Source organism: Excalfactoria chinensis, chromosome 6 (genome assembly GCF_039878825.1).
Source record: "Excalfactoria chinensis isolate bCotChi1 chromosome 6, bCotChi1.hap2, whole genome shotgun sequence".
NCBI classification, from domain to species: domain Eukaryota; kingdom Metazoa; phylum Chordata; class Aves; order Galliformes; family Phasianidae; genus Excalfactoria; species Excalfactoria chinensis.
In genome coordinates this window covers 11,554,546-11,570,409 of record NC_092830.1, presented here as the reverse complement: position 1 = coordinate 11,570,409, position 15,864 = coordinate 11,554,546, and positions in this window count along the sequence as shown.

Below are 15,864 nucleotides of genomic sequence, written 5' to 3'. Positions count from 1 at the left end.
ATGAGGCTCCTCCCGCTCTCCCCTGCTCCAAGCGAGGACCTGCTCTCCAGCGGGAAGAATTTTAAGCCCATTCATTATTTCTGTATAAAGCTCTAGCTTTGCTTGGTGAACTTTGCTCCCATTTCAGTGCACATTGTGTGATCTGTAGGGAAGGAAGGGAATGAAGCCATTGCATTACTGATCATAACGACCTTGGCTGATAAGTAACCCACAGATGCCAGTGCTGAGCTTATATCAGGAAAAGATCAGCCACGGCCCAAACAACGTTCTGTGGAACATACAGCTACGCTGACAAAATCTTGCTATGTATTAAGAATAAGGACTATCATTAAGGAGCTTTGGGCCAATTACGGATAAATGTGTGACTGTGACTGGGCTGTAGCCAACCTGTGTACGCTATACAACTTCCATATTGGTGATCATTAGGGGCTCCCAGAACCAGGGTGAAGCACGAGATGAAGAGAAACTCTGCATTGCAGAGAATTTTCCTTCTGTAATTCTGTACTTAACAGTGTCTGTGTCTCTGTTGTGCTTTTGCCTTGGCGTGCAGCTGTGTACCTCTTAGGTGCTAGATACACTTCCCGAGTGGAACAGGAGAGAGAACTGGGAAAGTGAATGTACAAGGATCCGCGAGTTGAGAAGAAGACTGTTTACTGAGTAAATCAAAAGCTGCATGACTAAGAAAAAGAAAAGAACAAATTCATTCACTACTCCACACTGAGTAGTGAATATATGCTACATACCCCAATATATACTAAAAAGTCCATACCCACTGGAGGAGTGATGTTGGAACAGGCAACATCCAGGTGTCCCAAACACAACTATTCTGTGATTCTGTGAGTCTGCCTTTATGATCAAAAAGTGGCAACAGTTCATACTTGTCTTCACACAGGAGAGCTTAGCCCTGCTAGTATCAGAGGAGCAGAGAAGCATGCAGTGAAGCCCAGTGCCCCGTGCCACATCTGGGCTGGTGCAGGAAAACGAGTGGGGAGAGCTGCAGCGTGCCCGCTGCGCCTCATCCTTTGCCATCTCCAACATCCCATCTCACGGACAAAGGCTGATACTGGTTGCATGGCCACGGAACTGTCATTAGTGGGCTCCCTGTGATTCACAAAGCAAGACAAGAACATCTGTTCTCAGGTGAGAAAATAAATGGACAGTGCTCTGCCTTTTGTTGTTATAGCCACCAGGTTGGGATCCTTAACGGACTGGCAGGGGACAAAAATGCACCAGAACTTTTCTATAGCCAAAAGGCGTTTGTGTCCTTGTAGCAGCAGGTAACACAGACCACAAAGCTGAAATTCTTTTGCACAGTCACCAGACCACATCAACGTCTTTTTAAATGAGGAAGTGGTGAATCACAAGGACATGGCAGAACATGGCACAGTCTTGGATGGTGTGTGATGCTGACATCTCCTTCCTCTTGGTTTAGAAGTTCATTTGGGCAGAGGAAAGAAGCCATCTTAAAAAGATGGCAATCTTTGCTCTTAGCTATACAGGTGCAGTCTCTCAGCACAGTGCCAAGTCTCAGTGTGCTGTTCCAGACCGTAACTTTGCCTTCTCCACAGTGCACAGTCCTTCCACACAACCTGAAAACTGTCCCTTGTGAATCCCTGTTTTTGGAGATGTCTGGAGCTGGTGCACTAGTGCTTGCTTGTGTGTTGCCTTCTTCCCTAATGGTGAATCTCATCTTCCAGACAGGATCTTGTGGCCTGGGTTCTTCAACCACATCTCATCCAGGTATGCATTATAATGACATTCTTCTACTCCACAGCTGGCAGCAAGAAATACCACAGATGTCCCAGGTGGGGATGTGCATCCAGTGACCAAACCTGACTAGAAGGAAAGTGCCAGCAGTTCCTGGGGTCTTCTTGTACTCATCCTCTCATCTCCTGTTGTGAAAACTGGGTGAAACCCCTGCTTGGCCCTGCAGTGCTGCAGCTTTGAGCCTCGGCAGCAGTCTTAGGGCTGTAGCATGAAGTGCTGCTTATGCATCTGTTTTGCAGCAATGCTGCCGGGCCACCTGCATGTTGCTTGCAGCATAGCCATCCACATCCCAGATCCCATTGACTCGGCACCTCCACATCACCAGCTGACCAGCCAGCCAGCCCTGAGCTGTCTCTGACCATGGCCCTTATAATTTGTTTGGGACACCAGAGCCTTGGAGTTCCTTCCAAAGTAGCAGAGCCCTTAAGTTCTTAATTTCTATCCCATCCTCCAACCCCCCAAGTGCCGCCTCTTGTGTGCTTCCTCCCTGCACTGTGGTGACTCCTCCTTGTTTAGGAGTTTCCTGTCACACTGTACTAAATAAAAGACACAGCTGATACCCTGAACCATTGCCAGACGGAGGAAACGGTCGACGGTCGAGGTGGAACGACCCTGAGGAGAGACAGGCACAGATCCTCACAAATACCCAAAGAGTGGCAACGTGAGTCCTAGGTGGGCAGGATACGAGGGACCCGGGGAAAAGAGGTGTCTCTGTGGGGTTGGCTGAGACATCGAGGACAGTGGAGTATTTTGCTGGGGCACATGTATGTGTTTGAGAGGACAAGGGGTGTGAAAATGTATTGAAAAGGGGGTGGGAATTTGCTTATATGTGTAGCATCCCCGTTCTACAGGAAGCTCTCCAGAGGATCAGGAGGAAGTGTTCTGCCTCCTTAATAGCTTGAATTAGCACTGGATAATTAGAGGAGACTTGATGGTTATGGGCCAGGAGGGAGTTGGGCTTTCTTGTGTATGTAGAGTGGGCTGGAGTCATTTACCATTTGGGAGCGACAGGTGTCAAGGTGATCTTTGTTTGTCTCAATCTCCTGTTGGACAATAGTGCATCTGGGGGTCAGGAGAATTTCCTAGGGAGTGGTGGGTTGTGTTGGGTGCAGCAGGGGCACCTGAGTTACCTGGGACTCTCACAGAGCAGTGAGTTTCTCTTACAGTTTCCTTCCTAGGCAGCCGTGGCCATGAGCTCCCTGTGGTGGACTGCTGTCCTGCTCCTAGCCCTGACAGTGTCTATGTGCCATGCTGTTCCAACCTACCAAGATTTTTTGAACAGTCACGTGGACTTCCCCAGGACACCATCCTCGAGTACTAATCAATATTGCAATGTCATGATGGCGCAGCGTGGCATGGGTAACCCTGGAGCATGCAAAAGCCTCAACACCTTTGTGCATGCTCCACCCACAAGTCTGAACCCTCTCTGCGTAAACCAGCCCAATCGGGCTCTACGTACTACTCAGCAGCAATTTCCTGTCACAGTCTGTAGTCTGATCAGGCGATATCCAACCTGCACATACTCTGGCGCACAGTTCAACCATCGGGTCCAAGTGGGATGTTGGGGAGGTCTTCCTGTGCATCTGCAAAACACCTTCCCATGACACTTGCCGCTTAGAACATGCCTTATTCTTTTGAGTGTCCCTGACCAACCCTGAGTCTGTCCTCACTCTGTCCACTGCTCTTCAGCTCAGAGAAGGTGTCAAAGTCTCTGGCACCCTGAATGCTGCTCCTTAACCTTGGTATCCCCTAAAGCCTTGGGAGGTGCTTAAGTCCCACTGGGTGCCCCTAATTTCCTGAGTCTCTTCTAGCAATGTTGAGCCATTTCCAACCCTCCAGAAATGGTTGCGTTTAGGCTCACAGACACTCCCTTTCCAGCTTTTACTTGCATAGAAGAATACAAAATAAAACAAGATAAAACAAAAACAAAAACAAAAAGCAAAACAAAACAAAATAAAAATAAGAGTTCTTCATCAATAGTGTTTACAGAGAAATTCTTATTGGAATAGCTATTAAAAAGTACCATAAGGTATCCATGCAACAAGTTTAACATGTTTAATTTTGAATCATAGAATCACAGAACGGCTTGAAAAGGACCGGAATGATCACCTACTTTCTACCCCCTGCTTTGTGCAGGATCACCGACCACTAGACCAGGCTGCCCAGAGCAAGATACAGACTGGCCTTGATTGCATCCAGGGATTGGGCATCCGCTAATTCCTTGAACAACCTGTTCCAGTGCTTCACCACCCTCTGTGTGAAAACCATCCTCCAAATATCCAAACAAAATATCCCTTATCTCAGTTTAAAACCATCCCCCCCTTGTCCTATCACTATACACCCTCGTATACCACCCCACCTATTTATATGTTCCTTTCAAGTACTGGAAGACTACAATGAAGCCTCCCCGGAGCCTTCACTTTCTCAGTATCTCTTTTGACAACCTTTGCCCCATAACAGTTATTTCTGCTAGCTGGTCTCAGGTATAGGGTGAAAATCCTTTGTGTTTTGCTGGGTAATGGAGTCCTCCTACTTACCCAGGGCAAGGGAACACCAAATTCCCTGGACAAGAGTTGTAAACAATGTCCACAGCAAAACGGGGACCTTTATTAAAAAAAAACCTGTTTGCTGGGTAATGGAGTCCACCTTTATATAGAAAAGATGCTTTCATGATTCACAAGCCTGGCTGTGGCAGGGAGTTTGGAACTCAAAGGTCCTTGAGGTCCCTTCCAATTCACACCATTCGATGATTTCTGCCATGACTCATACAATGATTTCTGTGATTTCTGGTCTCTGCCATGAAGCAGGCTGTCATCTATTCACCTGCAGACATAAGCATTTTACTGGCAGCCTTAGCTACCATGTTGTTTCTCCTAGATGTGCTCACTGCTGGAAACTCCTCCTTCCAGGTGCTTCCTTCTCTCACTGCCTGCCCTTATTCAGGGCAGTAGCCTAGAAGGACAACTCTTCACGTATCAAGCCTCCCCAGCACTTCCCTGTTCTGGCGGGAGCCTGGGTGACAGTCCAATTAGAAAAGCAAGCTGATGCTGGGACCAAGGAGTCACTCAGTGGTGTGCAGCTGTCCAACACCTTCCCTTGCACAAAGTGCTGGCCTCAGCCCTATGCACTATAACCAATGGAAATGGTCAAAACAGCTGCTTTTGCAAGGGGTGTCTTTATTACTCAGAAATGGGGTCTTTCAGGGAACCCTGGACCTGCTGACACAGGTAACTGGGGCACTAGATGGCTATGGGGAACCCTGAGAATTGCGGGTATCTGGGGAAGAGACGCTGTCTGTGGGAGAGCTGCTGGGACACGTGGGCCAAATGGAAGGGTCTGTGCTGATTTTGTCAAACTCTGCTTCAAAGGAGCGGGAGAATGGGCCGGATCCGCTGCAGAGATTCTTTCTTTCTCGGGCAAGTACATCCTCTTTTGCTGCCTCCTGCAACTCTGCTTCACCTCCAGTTTGGCCTCTCTCCTGGTCACGGTCAGGATGACCTTGTCCTGGAGCTGTCTCTTCTCTCTTGCACACTCTGTGAGAATGAGTTTCAGAAAGCACTGCTCGCTGATGGGAACTAAGAGCACGCTTAAAAGACATTGCAACATTCATCCTAGCAGCATACTGCCAGCAGCTGAGTTGGTCATCCAGGATCCTATCACCACAAATGCTTCACTGCCAAATGCAGCAGTATTTTGGGGAAAAGCCAACTCACTGACATTCGTGCCACATCCATGAGAAAACAATACAGGTCATCACCAGCTGAGGCAGCAGCACAGCTATAAGCACTGCCATCAGTGGGTTGTAGCGCTTTCGTAGGAACTTGAGAACCACAGGCCTTGTGTGTTTCCCAACATCCACCCCTGAACGAAATCAGATAATGCTGCGTGTTACCATCCCCTGCTACAGACAGTGTCACAGTGTGCTTCATGGACCCAAGGGCTCTTATTTTTCATCACTGGATACCTCTGTCTCTGGTGAAGAAGCACCAGAGGACAAGGAGGATTGCTTCCACTTCTTGTTGGGTAGGGAGAGGCTGCACCAGCACTGCCCACATATTCCTCTGGGCCGAGGGCTGAGGCTGCGCCCTGGGGTCTGGGCTTTGTCTGTGGGCAGCGCTGCAGAGCAGAAGCCCTCATGCTTTCACCAGCTCGTGTGTCCTGAGCTCCCCACCAGGACATCCCCCAGGCTGAATGTTGGGCTCGAGCCAGACCAGGGGAGAAAAACTCCTGCAGGCTCCTGCCACACAAAGTCCTTTGACTCCATTACCCTCGCCTTCCCACCTGATGCTCCATCACTGCTTCAAGCCGTGACTTGGCATTTCAGCTACACGCAGAAAGTAAAAATGCACACGAATAAAACCTGTTGACGACCCATCTGCCTGTATGACCAAGTGTATTTTTCACTCCGGTAGCCAGTTGTCCTTCGTGTGCACTACTAAGCGATTTGCAGAGATTTTCAAGGTCTGCAGAGAGGCTATAAGAAAAGAGAGGACACATTCTATTCTTTAGCAGGGTGTGTCATTATGGGGAAAGCAGAAATGATTTCAAACCATGGATTCAGTGACACACATTTGCTTTGTATGCACTTGCACGTCAGGTGGTATTCCGTCAGACTGACCCTCTACTGCCATCTGTCACACAGCAGCAACGTGTAACGGGATGTCAGTGGGAAGGTTCAGACTCTTCTGTCGTACCGATGACATCTGTCTCTGATGTTGCAGGACAACTTCTGAAGCAGCCCTTGTATATTGCCATCCTCTAGTTACATTAACGTACCTTTGAAAACCTGACAGCTGAGCTCAGTCTCATGTTGCATGTTAAATAAATACATATGTATTAGTATATGCATTTGTGCATGTATGTATATGTATATGTAATCACAGCCTGAACCACTGATTAATCAGCTGAGGCAAGCTTCAGGTCAGCCCTGGGAGCACAGGTGAGGGTAATTCAGCTGTGCTCCCGCAAGGGGTAGAGCCTGACTCCACCTCCTCTAGACCTCATTTAAGGGCAGACCACGGCTGGAGCAGCATCCCTTTGAGATTGTTCCTTGGTGGAGTTTGCTTCAGTATTTCCAGCAGACTGATGGTTTCTATTGGGTGAGTCTTTCCTTTAAATTACCTGTTGGATACTTATTACTGTTTGTTACAGTGATTCCAGCAGACTGAAGGCCTTTATTGGGTGAGTCTTTCCTTTAAATTACCTTTAGGCTATTTATCACTGCTAACTTTTTTGGATACTTACTACTGCCTCTCTTATACTATCTTTGCATTATTGTTGCTAAACATCACTGTATGTGCATGTATCCGTTATACTTTAGCTATTTTTCTCTCTGTAAGAACATGTTACTGAGGACTGTGTTTTCACTACAAGTGTTTGATTTGTAGCAGCAATTGCAGTCTTTTACTCTTAACCTTTACATTTCATGTGTATTTCATGATTTGTCATAATCCATAAACTGTCATTCTATGAAATAATGCTTTCTCATTAGAGATCTCACTGCATGTTTCCTTTTGTTATGTTTTGAAAGCAGGTTTTCTTTTCATGTGGCAGCAGAATTGCAGGTCAGAGATTAAACAGGTGACAGAGCACCAGGTAGGAAGCTGGGGCTGACTCAGGGGAGCTCAGGTGCACACAATGCAGCTGACAAGAGGGGTGGAGCCAGGATCCTCCCCCTTGCAGTCCTCATTTAAGGGCTGGTAGGGGATGGTGGGGGTACCTTTTGTTACAGGTATCTGAATAAGAGAAGTTTTCTGTAGGTAAGTGGTAGGCTTTCTTAATTTTCTTCCTGTGGCTGCAATTTTCTTTTTTTTTTTTAAAGTAAATGTTAGCTGTCTGTGGTTTGGGATGTTGTTTTTTAATCAGTCGTATATGCCTTCAGTCTCTTTAGAGTTGAGAAACATTGTTAGTGTTCCAACAACTGCTGCTTAGGAAAGGAAGTCCTGCTGCTGTGTAGTACAGTTGTTGTAGAAGGCTACCAAGCCTGGGTGAGCCACTTTAAACAGGCAGGCTTTTTCTACATTTATTTTTCCACTTTTAAGGGAAGGAGTAGCAACTACTCAAAGGTGCAGAAGAAGTAGGAATAAACAGGTATGAATTATGGACCAAAGCTGTGAAGTTTTGTAAGTTAGGACTGAAGAGTTGCCTCTAGAGTTTCTTTTTAGTTGTTTACCTTATTTTCTTTGGCTTACAGATACACTTTTATTTCTGTTTTATGTTCATTATTTCAGGTTAGGGCAGTGTGAAACTACCTGTTCTAGAGAAAAAAGCCTGGCTTGATAGGGCTGACAGGTGACTCATGAATGTCTTTGTCTAGTTCAATTGCTCTTTAGTACTAGTGGAAATGGTTTTTTTACTCAAATGGACAGAACTGAGAGTTTTGGAGGTTATTACTTGACATATAATGGAAATGTTTTGGCAGCCTGCTCAGCTCATAGGTTTCATAAATTAGCAGGTAATGCTTGAAGTTACTAAGAGCAACTGTAAAGATCAAGCAAGTGATTACGTTATGCAAAACAAGGGAAGATTTTGAGAAGCAGAAATTACATTGACTCCCTGTAGGGGTACAAATATCACTCTGCTAAGGAACAGGGTCTGTAGGGGCGTGTAGACATCCATTTGTAGCGGGGAGCCCGAATGCCAATGTTAATTTCTGAATAGAAGATGGTGTTCTGTGGTAATACTGTTTTTGTAATTCCTACAGAGTCTTCAGAGTTAATTCCCCACAGAGTCTACAGTGAAGTAACAATTAAATAAGGAGAAAGAAATAAGCATTGGAGGAACTAGAGTGCGTTCATTGTACTCCCTGTTCAGCACTGTGTGAGCAGGTTGTAAGACTGAGCTTATCGCAGAGAGGGTTTTATTAGCAGTCTTCTCTGAATGTTTCCTTCCTGAAGTTAATTGTGCTGCATGGCGTCCCTTAGCTGCCTCCATTCATACTGATGGAAAACACTCGGTGTGGACAGAGACTGACTTTACTTTTTTGGATCAGTTGGAGCAGGGCTGTTTTGGCGAATGTGGAGAAAGTTTGTACCTTCTATCTCCAGCTGTTTCAGCATAAGTATTTTTTACATTCTTTGTAGGACTGTGTTTATTAATGACAATACTGAGGTTTATTTTTACTTCTGTAGTTACTGACTTGCTTTTGTTTGGGATTTATTTTTACCTTTTTAAAGACCAGCTGGCAGCTCACATACTGTTGAGTTTTGAAGCTTCTGATATCAGGTGTATGAGGGTAAGGAGAGGTGTTAAGAACTTCCAGTTGGTGGATTCTTAACATTGTGTCATAGTTAACGAAGTAGTTAGCTTTGAGGGTTCATTTCCTGCAGAGAGAATGATCTGTGAAGATTATTTGCTGAACTTTTGTTGATCCAGGTTGTTATTCCAGAGTAATGTTATCTCAGTAGCTTCCAGCAGTTTGTCTTCAAGTGAGAGTTCACTTACTCTCATTTTAGCTGTGATGACTAGCTTCAAAGCTACGTCTAGGAAGTTGTCCGATTAAAACACAGAATGTATTCTCACTTCAGTAAGAGCAACCCATTTTGTAGCACTGTCTGTGGTGCAGTCCTGGTAGTTATTGAATTATGCAGGATGTTAATTTCTGCTGTAGGGCAGCCTCTGTGAAGAGCAAAACTAGGAACCTACGATACAGCGTCACCTTTTGGAGGTGAAAAGGAATGGCAGTCTGAAAATACAGGATCTCTTCAGAGGTAAAACAAGGGTAGGGATGTTTATGCGGGCTCCTCCGTGAGCGTGTTCTGCTGTTACTGTGAAGGAGCTCATTTCTGTCTTAGATACTTTAAAATGTCCCTGTTTGCTGGAACTGCTTTATGTGCTTATGCTTTCATATACTATGTGTTGTGAATGATCTGATTGAGTGACATTTTCTTTTTCTTTATTCACAGTGGAAGAAAGGATGCAGAATCTGATGGATCTTAGTCTTTTAGTGGCTCATCCAGAGACCTTTTGAAAGAAGTGACAGGATGTCCGAACTGATGTGGGTGGATGTAGAACCGAGCTGTACACCAGGTACACTTTTATTGTTGCTGGCACAGTCACATACTCTAATTGAGCAGATATGAAGCTTCTGAGGAGGGTTTTAGCCGTTATGTGGCTCAGTCTGGTTCCTTATTGTATGTAGTTTGCAATAGCCTGAAGCAATGTGAAATCCCTCAGTCCTCTGTGCTTTTTGAGATGTATGCTTGTAGTATTGAAGTATGCCTACTTCACTTAGCTCTGATGTCTGAGTAGGGATGTTTTGTGGTTCTTGTCTCGCTGATGGTCTTGTTTTGTGTGGGAGGGTACGTTTGGCTGATTGAAGATGTTTCTGCAGTTTTAGGTTTCTTTCACTGGTGCATTTGATGTTGGAAATGAGCTGCTTTCTTTTAAACTTCCTAATTGGGATTTATTCCACAAAGCCTTCGCTGTTTTCCAGAATATACTGTGGGACTTAATTTTCTGTTAGGTCTCTTTAAGATGTTTACTTGGGTCGTCATGCCGTTTTCCGGGTATTTTTGGTGTAGAATAAAAGCTTGAAAACGTGCATTAAGCAGGTGGCTTTAATGCTTTTCAAAAAGGAGTCCGTGTTTTTGAGGAAACAAAAGCTAAGAGATTAAGGAGCATCAAAAGGGATGTGTTGGGTATTTAGGTTAGATTGTGGTTCATTATATTCATGCTGAAGCATGCAGAGATATCTAAGGATTTACTTTTTTTTGAATACGTGGAAATAATCAGTGTAAATGAAAAATCATTGTGTGTTGTTTCCCATGTAGAGGAAGGTGCATTTTGTGGACCTGTTTCCTATGGTAAATTTTGCTTGAGTGGGCCTTTCCAATAGCAGTATTGTTCAAATTAATCTGTAAAAGAGAATCCACATAGTGAACACGAGGAGTGTTGCCACAAATATTTCCTTTGAGTAACGCAATGCATAAGTCCAAAACTGTAAGTCTAACAAGATGGAAGTGGAAGAATGAATTACTTACATAAACCAAGCACACACAGCAGTTAGTAGATAGAAATGAGCCGAAAGAAATCAAAGCAACCCTTTACATCTACCTATATTTCAACTCCAGTTCTGCTAGGAAACAGTCAGGATGCTTTAGTGTTTTATGGCTGGGATCCAGTTCTCAAAGCAGTGATTTAAAAATCACTGATGGATTTAAATATCTGGATTTAAATATCACCAATGAAAACTCAGTTTGCGGTTACCTCTCTCTGATAGATGCCCAGGCTTTTCTTAAAATTCTCCTTGGTTTCAGATGCTTTCCACGTTTTCTTTTACTGCAACAGTTTCTTAGAGGTTGGTTTGAATATTACTCATACAGGACTGGTACCATTGGGTGTGTTGTGTAGTGCAGTGTGGTATGAGAAAACTGGGTGAGATGGCTGGACATCTGCCACTGCTTTGTATGAGCGGAGAAATATTATTAGTAATACTAGAAAACATGAGCTATTGCTCTGTTTAAACATAGCCAGGATAAAAGCATGTTCTATATAACTGAGGGAGTGAAAGCACTGCTGAGGGATGGGGGCTATGGAAGTTCAGTGTTTCTTGTAATACCGTGTGAATCTGAGTTATTCAGCTGTACAACATTACCTCCATCTAGCTGGTATGGAAGTCAAACTCGCACACTGGTTGTCCAGTGTGAGGGTGTTAGCCAGTGCTGTACTATGCTGTGTAAAGGTCTCATACTGGAAGGCTGTGGATTGGAGGTCAAAATGGAATGTGAATTGGGACCCTTGGTTTCTGGTTAAAATAACATTGTTGCCTTTATGGATTGTTGCAGCTGAGAACATCCAATGTATGTATTAGAGTTAGTAGGTACACTCCTTATTGTATATACTTTTAATTACACCAGAGGAACTTGGAGTTAGCGGGACTGGGTGAGTGAGAGTAGTCAATAGTAAGTAACACCTGTCTTGACTTCCTTTGTATTTCTTGACTTTGGTCATAGGTATGTACTGTGTTCTGATTTCTTTGCACCTGCATCGAATAATTGAGAGCTCCTTAAAACTGCTTTCTGTTGAATTAAAATACCTATCCTTTGTTTTCCTCCAGGCTGCGGATCCGTTTGTTAGATACCACAAATAAAATTCCAGCTGCACTGAGGCCCGTATTAAATATGTTTTTCTTTTCAGTGAAGGTATGATTTTTGCCTTGGTTTCATTATAAATTGGTGTAGTGCTACAAAACACCATGTGCCAAAATGCGTGCCCTAAATGCCAGTGCTTTCTTTGCGGGATGCTGACTCTTCAAACAAGGTCAGTTAATTCTGCATGACACCTTCTCCCTAGAAAACTTTCTGTAATGCATGGTTATCTACTTCATGTAGTACTGTCCATCGCTACTAAATTGTCCTAGATAAAAGCTACACATTGTGAATCAGAGTCTAAAATCAAATCCAGCTCTGATGGGTACTGACTCATTTGGGTTTTGAATGCTGCTATGGTCCCACAGACAGGAAGTGTCAGAGGAAACATGGAGCTGATTCCAAGGAATTTGGTGAGATATGTGATGTAGATGTAGTTGCTTCTTAGCTGATCCGTTTAAGTCTGGTGTTTTTCCTTTCAAGTGTAATGCAGTTGTCCAAAATTACTAACCTTCTGGGTACGTCCACACAAAGTTGCTTTCTGTGAAGGAATCGGCTCATTGACTGTACTGGATAAGTCCATATGGAAGTGGTTGTTTCATTGACTAGATTAAAGGAGTACAGTGACTTCTTAGAGGGGGTAGGCACTCTGAAGGTGCAGTTCTCCATACAGCCAAAAGATGGTAGTACAATTTGTATTCCCAGCACCCCAGTGGCATAGAAATTGCTGTGCATCCTCTCAGCCGATCTGCTTAGTGAGATCAGAAACGTGCGTAGCCTGGAGTAGCCGGTTAGCTGGAGAAAGAGTTTAGGATAGGAAATCTAAGTGCTGTTATGTTCCTTCTTAGGCAACTTACTGGTGGTGGTGAGATGTTTGACACCCCCACACCTCATTATGTGCTTGAGGAAGCAGCAAGTGACCTCCCATTGAAGATCTGCATAGGTGAGTGAAGATGGATCAGACTTCATGCTGAGCAGGCCAAATGTTTCTTAACTTGTTCTAAAAGTCATGTAAGCATGTCATCTAATGCTGTGCTTAAGCTGATGGTTCATGCTGTGACAACTGATACAGCATGAGAATTGGTTATTTTTTTTATCTTTTTGTTAAATTTTAGCTTCATTCCTTTACCATCTTCTGTTGTATTAATGTCTTAAGTTATCCATCATGCTGTCTCTGTACTATATGCTATTTGTAGTTGAAGGTTTTATGTCGGAAAATGCCTCTACTGCATGAATGTAGGTGTCAGCTTAACACTTTCAAACCTGATTACGTTCTTTCTATTTGTTTTTCTTCTGAGTGTGCTGTCTTACCTATGACACAATATAGGTGCTTCCAGTAAGACAGTGTATAATTACTTTGCTTTTTGGATATAGGATTTATTTGGAAGAGGATGAAGAATTCTCATTTAGTTTTTATTTTAAAAAGCAAGAGGTAGTTTGTAATATGCTGTGGTTGTTGTCTTTGTAATGTTGGTTCTCTGGATAGAATATGAGAGCTTCCAGGTAGATAAATCTTTTGCAGGAGCCTGGGCTTAGAGTATGTTCCAGCCACTTGAGTCAGCTACTGCTTTTTCTGTGACCCCCCTGGACTTGTTTCTCCATTAGCTACTCCTCGAAGAGATGTCAATTACTCACGCTGCCTGAAGGCAGGAGTCAGTTCTTGTCCATGAGACAGGACTGGGAAGGCTGTGAGGCTTAGAGAAATGCTTCCTGCATTATGAGTATGTCAGGGGAGAGAATTTGGTGCCCTTGTATTAACATAACATGCATTAATAGAAGTTGTGATCGACTGGTCTGAAAAGAGCTATCTTCTGTGTCACAACTATCACCTCCAAGGTAGAGCTGTCCTCAGTTTACTGTCTTGGTTTCAACTGGGTTTTAATTATTTTATTCAGAGTGCATGGCATATTGGTTTAATTTTTTCTCTAGGAGAAAAATAATGTTTAACTCTGATATTATTAATAATATGATAATTAATAAAATGATATTTTTATTTATTATTGAGTGTTGTAGAGCAGTGTTGTTCAGAGCTGAGGCTGTTCTCAGCAAAGTGTGCAAGGTGCTGGGAGGTAGCAGAGTTAGGAGAGTGGCCTGAATCTGACCTAAGGAGGGTGGGTGCTCATCTGTCTTCTGCTCGGGGTTTAGCTGGAGCACCAGTCAGGAGGCAGTGAGCAATTACTTGTGCATCACCAGTTGTTTATATCCATTTATGTATATAAGCTTGTAATTGATATCCTTTTCCCTATTTTAGGAAATAGGCTTATCTCAACCTATGAGTTGTTGTATAAGTTTCCCCCGATTCTCTCCCTGCCCCACTGTACTGTTAGTGACTGTGTGGTGGTTTTGCCACCTGTAAGGTTAAACCTCAGCACTTGCCCAGCAATTTTCTTCCATCTGAAGTTGCTGGTTTTTGTGTAAATATGTTACTCTGATGTTTAACTACTTGACTTGTGATTTTTCTTGCCTGTTAAGAGCCTACTCACAGGTGTGGCTGGCAGGGAGGCTCAGTGCCTACCTGTTTCACAGGGCTCACTAACCATCTATTACTGTGACCACTGCTTTGTGTCTTTACCCAGCCATGTACTTCACAGAATCACAGAATTGTAGGCATTGAAAGGGACCTCCAGAGATGATTGAGTCCAACCCCCCTGCCAAAGCAGGCTCCCTACACCAGGTTGCACAGGTAGGAGTCCAAGTGAGACTTGAGTATCTCCAGAGGAGACTCCACAACCCCCTTGGGCAGCATGTTCCAGTGCACCGTCACACTCACTGTAAAGAAGTTTTTGCGCATATTTGTGTGGATCTTCCTATGTTCCATAGTATGTCCATTTCCCCTTGTCAAGTCTCCACATACCACTGAAGAGAGACTGGCCTTGCCACTATGGCCCCCGTACCTCAGATAATTATAAACCTGAATTAGATCCCCTCTCAGTTGTCTTTTCTCAAGGCTAAACAGACCCAGTTCGCTTAGCCTTTCTTCATAGGGGAGATGATCCAGTCTCTTCACCATCTTTGTGGCCCTCTGCTGGACTTTTTCCAAGAGGTCCCTGTCTTTTTTGTACTGGGGAGCCCAGAACTGGACACAGTACTGCAGATAAGGCCTTACCAGGGCAGAGTAAAGGGGGAGGATCACCTTGTTCAGTTGCTGACTTAGAAGGGGAGACCATGCCAGCCCACACAGCCACAGTATTGGGGCCCTCATCTTCCTGTCTCCTAGATATGCTCCAATATGTTTGCTTGCCCTGCCATGGTTGCAGATAAGTTTGGTTCCTTTGAGCTGAAGGTGGAGCTGTGTAGACAGCATTTTGCCTTTTCTGTTTTTGCTCTGTTGCACACCTTGCCTCACTGACTCCTGTAGCTTCTTTCAGAGTCTTGAGGTTTTATGTGGCACTGTTATCTAATGTGGAGTGAGCAGCACTGAGGCGGTTAGCTCTGTTTAAGCAGAGGAGTTGTACTGAAATTCCAATTGCTGGAAGAATAAATAGACTCATCTACTCTCAACTTTAGTATGTGGTTTTGATTGCTGCACTGTTCAATAACATCACCTGAATACCCTCCTTCCTCCTCTCTTCTCTCTTAGTAACATTTTCTGAGGGAAAACAAACTGTCCATGTAACATGTGTCCACAGTAACCACTCCCAGGTGATATGGGTACCTCCAGGGAAGGTGAAGGGATTAGTAATAAGAGGCATGCACAGCTGTCACAGAAACACTGCAGCAACAGCTGTGCCTGGGAGGATTACAGTGCTAAGTGAGAATTTCCTTCTTTTATTAACCAGTCTTTGATTTCTTTCAGAAAAGTAAGGTAAGGACATAATTCCTTCTGGGGAGGGGTGTTCTTAACTAATTTGTCAGTTAATATTATGTTCTTTTGGGTTACAGGCATGTGTTGCTTGGCAAAAAGTGTAATTGGTGATCAGGATGTTTTGACAAGGAATCAACTTGAATCCTCAGGTTTGTTAGCTGATGGAAGAAGAAGCCAGTTCTTCAGTGTTGCTGAAGGCAAGTA